General features: G+C 39.5%; 1 protein-coding gene and 1 pseudogene across 1 annotated transcript in view; both read left to right on the top strand.

Moving 5' to 3' along the window:
• The window catches only part of LOC138350085 (dnaJ homolog subfamily C member 22-like), a 2,480-nt pseudogene extending 1,710 nt beyond the window's left edge, over window positions 1–770 (top strand).
• Reck (Reversion-inducing-cysteine-rich protein with kazal motifs) overlaps window positions 1–5,000 on the top strand; it is a 200,409-nt gene that overhangs the window by 93,536 nt on the left and 101,873 nt on the right. The window lies entirely within an intron of this gene.

The following is a 5,000-nucleotide window of genomic DNA, read 5'->3' as shown; positions in this document are numbered from 1 at the left end:
TTCTGTGGCGCGGGTTTGATTCCCGCACGAGGCAGAAACAAATGGGCAAAGTTTCTTTCACCCTGAATGCCCCTGTTACCTAGCAGTAAATAGGTACCTGGGAGTTAGTCAGCTGTCACGGGCTGCTTCCTGGGGGTGGAGGCCTGGTCGAGGACCGGGCCGCGGGGACACAAAAAAAAAGCCCCGAAATCATCTCAAGAAGAAGAAGAAGAACCTTCACCTTGGTATTTCAATGCAACAGTAACAGACAAACAAAGAGAACGTATCAAGCTAAGAGATGCAGCTAAAAACTTTCTCAACTCGCCTGTGTTCTTGAAATTTAAGGAAATTCTCAGTCATTTATGAAGATGCACAGACAAGTGGATGGAGCGAGGCTTGGATAAATTTTGTAGAGCTCCTTGATCCATTTGGGGAAATTCATGCTCTGAAGGTTCTGGGTTTGTCTCAAGGAGCAACAAGATGAATCACATCGACCTACAGGAAATTGGCTAAAGAATTTCATCCGGGTCGGCATCGAGCAGATAAGCAAGCGGAAGCACAGGATTATTTTATCAATTACCCTCGACAGTAAAGAAAAACGTAAAAAATATTGAGAAGATTCGTGTTAGAATTATACATCTTACCCTTTCGGTCATATCGTTTATGACCTGCTACCAAAACATACTAATATATATATATATATATATATATAATATATTATATTATAAGAAGCATACAAGATGCTCTCAGTCCTTAAGAGCAGGAGACAGAAGAGGAATAAGATAAATTAATGTTCAGAATTTTATGTGCATTACTTACATTTATTGGAAGTGATATGAATACAAGACATTTCAAATGCAGGGAAATTTGAAGTTTTGGATATTTTATATAAAAATGTGAATTTGATGTGTTAACAAAATGTACTAGAACCTTATTGAGTAGGTATACAATATTGCATATTTTACTAAAATATGTGACTAAAGAGTTAAAGTATGTTTATTGAGATAAGAAAGAAATACATCTCAAAGGGATAGAGTAGCTTAGGCTATTTCTACCCTCCCCCCCCCCCCCACGCTCAAGAGTAGTTACTTGCAAGTTGTTTAAGGCTACATTGTTAATTATAGTACAATGATGTGTTTATTTTTTGGCGGGAAGGTCTTAATTAAATTATAAGAATTTCACCACTGAGAAATGTTTAAGGTATTTAAATAGCTTTAATGAGTATGAGGTGTATGTATAGTACAGTACTGTATGTTAAATTATTCACATTTAGATTTGATTTTCGAAATATGGATTGTAACAGAATGTAGTATATTGTGTCATTGTTAAAAGACTAACCTTGGCTCAAGTTCTTAGTCCTGCAAGGGAGGTACAGTGAATATATATATATATATATATATATATATATATATATATATATATATATATATATATATATATATATATATATATATATATATATATATATATATATATAACCTGCCATTGGACGACTCTCAGTGGGAGCAAGCAACCCTTCCTGTAAGACTCGGCGGCCTTGGTGTCCGCACAGCCTCCCAAATTGCTCTACCAGCCTTCCTTTCCTCCTCTCATGCATCGCACGACCTCGTCAGAGATATTTTACCTGCAACCCTGAGAGATTCAGCAGGAATACACGATCCTGCTTTCACTGAATGTTCAAATCAGTGGAATGTTCTTGCAGCCCCAGCAACCATTATAGAGCCAACAAAACAACACAAACAGTCCGGCTGGGACCACCCTCTAGTGGAAAAAGTAGCTGATGCCATGCTAAGCGTCGCAACATCAGACAAGGAGAAAGCCCGCCTCAGAGCAGTGCGTGCCCCCCATGCAGGAGACTTCCTCCTGGCAGTACCCATGTCTGCAATGGGCACGCGCCTAGATCCAGAATCCCTTCGTGTAGCAGTGGCCCTCCGCCTTGGTGCCCCAATTCACACTGAATACAAGTGTATTTGCAACAGGGTGGAAGCAGACCAATACGGACTGCATGGGTTGCATTGCGGAAGCACAAAGGGCTGGCATGCAAGACACAACGAGGTCAATGACATCATCAAGAGAAGCCTCGTCTCAGCTGGGTGCCCAGCGGAGAGAGAACCTCGCATCCTAGGGGTCCAAAACCCGGATTTCCCAGCACTTCGCCCTGATGGCATCACCATATACTCATGGAAGGAGGGTAGACAGTTGGTGTGGGACTACACATGTGTATCCACCCTGGCTGACACCTATGTACACTTCGGAGCTGATCAAGCAGGTGGGGCGGCCAACCACAGGGAAACAGCAAAATCACTCAAGTACAGGCGACTGGAAGGTCAATACCTCTTTGTTCCCATAGCGTCTGAGACGCATGGCCCCTGGGGCAAGAGTGCCTTGGGATTTCTCAAGGAATTGGGGTCCAAGCTCATTGACGTCACCAGAGACCCAAGGGCTTCCAGTTTTTTGTTTCAGCGTCTCAGTGTGGCGATCCAGAGGGGAAATGCTTGCTGCGTCCTCGGTTCCTGTCCAGAAGCGGAGGAGCTTCAAGAGATCCATAACCTTTAGGCATTTGTCTTGTATGTTTTGTAACCTTTATATATATATATATATATATATATATATATATATATATATATATATATATATATATATATATATATATATATATATATATTGGTGTATACTGGCAGCAGGTTTTCTTTCAAACATGTTTCATTGAATATGACCGCATATTCTGTATTTATTACTTTCTGGTTTAGGGCTTCTATCCCTCTTAACTATTTTTTTAGCATCAGGGCTTAGCTGAAATAGGAGTTCTCCAAAACTCATTTTCGGAATTTTTTTTCTTATGAAATGATAGAGCTACCCATTTCATTATGTATGAGGTCAATTTTTTTTTATTGGAGTTAAAATTGATGTAGATATATGACCGAACCTAACCAACCCTACCTAACCTAACCTAACCTATCTATATAGGCTAGGTTAGGTTAGGTTGCCGAAAAAGTTAGGTTAGGTTAGGTAGTCGAAAAACAATTAATTCATGAAAACTTGGCTTATTAGGCAAATCAAGACATGCATAATAGGCTGAGAAGTGCGTTCTGGCTACTAGGTACGACACATATATATATATATATATATATATATATATATATATATATATATATATATATATATATTTAAATATATATTTAAATAAATAATATACACACATACATACACATACATATATCTGTACCAGTTATCCTGAGTTGTGGACGTCATTCTTTACACAGACATATTGCTTTACAAAATGTGTGATGGAGAAACGTTATAAAATACAGATTGTTTAAATAGGGGGCTAATATGTCCAAGGTTTACAGTAATTATAATAAATAGCATAGTTAGTGTTGCTCTCAGTGGGAGTGTATTATGTACAACTTGTGGGACAGCGATGCTGTGTTTATGAGGCCACATTTGGGTCAAGCAAAGTATACTAGTTTTACATGTTAACGTGTTGTTACGTGTGTGTGTGTTATTAACAAGTGTAGTTACTGGAACAGAGCCACACTTGAGGTGTCCCGTATTTTCCTATAATTTTTGTCATGAGACAGTTTGAAACTGGTGATGGTGTTGGTATCCATCATCACCTCACTTGATGCTTCCGACCTTCTTCAACACTGTTAACTTAGCTGGAATTTACGGCCACTTGTCGAAGTTGTAGGTTTCACAAATTCCTCTTTGCCAGTCGAATTGATTCCTAGCAAATGAGGATTTTTGTATGTGGTGATCATTTGCCTGTTACATATATACATGCACGCTGCAAGTTGCACATATACAGTACATGCGTGAGTGGTTGGGTAGTTTTGTGTACTTTGCAAAGGTTAATTAATGTCTTTCATTTAAGCATTCCATATATATAATATTGGTACTGCTGTCATTACAGTGCAAACTTTACTGAAGTCATTCTTAAATTAACCAAATGTTTTGTTATTTAATTTATTTATTAAAAAAAGTGTTTACATTGAAACAAATGTTTTGATCACCATAGGATGGAGTTTCGTGCTGGGGTGCCCGGATATTGGAATAGATTTTTGTGCATAATTATTCCAAACTAAGGTCTTCAACGTCTGTTAAAGGGGTCTTAGAAAAACAATTAAGCAATAAATTTAATATTGTTTAACACAGTTTCTTAAATATAAAATGATAATAAGATTCATATGCTCTGGGTTATATCTTACTACCTATTTATACCTTAGTAGGAGTATTACCCACGATGGCGGCGCTGACAGGTATCAATTAATACTTGTAATACCTGTGTGATGCTTGAACTTGCTCTTTCTGTACAGAGTCATCCCATATTAAGTGCTTTATGATAATTATTTTGATGGCAGTTATAGTTACGTGGACCGAGAATGCATCACGACAGTAAGAACACAAATTTAGACATATGAATGGCACAACATTATGGATACAGTAGTGCTCTCTTATGGATATTAATTCCCTTAGAAGGTTGCACATGGATGGAGTTAGTTATGTAGTTATGAATGGTTATAACAACATCAAATGCTTCACTCATTACTCCACTTAAAGGCAGCCTGCTCCTGGGAACTAACTGCCCGGGCCACACAACCAACACCCCCCCCCCCCCATATACACACAGTTCTGGCCCCGGGTTGAGGCCATGTACACAATGGCCTCTAGCCAGGCCCCCTGACATGGCTGTCATGGGGGCATGGCAGTGCTTCGGAGTCGTAGTCCTCAGGTCCCGGGTTCGATCACCCGGGTGGAGGTGGAGACAAATGGGCAAAATGTTTCTTTCACCCTGGTGCCCCTGTTACCTAGCAGCAAATAGGTACCTGGGAGTTAGCTGCTACGGGCTGCTTCCCGGGGGATGTGTAACAAAAAAGGAGGTGTGGCCGAAGACCGGGCCGCGGGGAAGCTAAGCCCCGAAATCATCTCAAGATAACCCTCAAGATAACCAAGATAGGGCAGAGAAGGAGAGATAAGTATTATATCATTGTAAGTTGATATTATTTAAGTGAGTGATATTT

This window comes from Procambarus clarkii, chromosome 44, assembly GCF_040958095.1.
Source record: "Procambarus clarkii isolate CNS0578487 chromosome 44, FALCON_Pclarkii_2.0, whole genome shotgun sequence".
Classification (NCBI taxonomy): Eukaryota; Metazoa; Arthropoda; class Malacostraca; order Decapoda; family Cambaridae; genus Procambarus; species Procambarus clarkii.
Note: the sequence above shows the minus strand (reverse complement) of the source record. Positions and strands in the feature narration are given on the sequence as shown.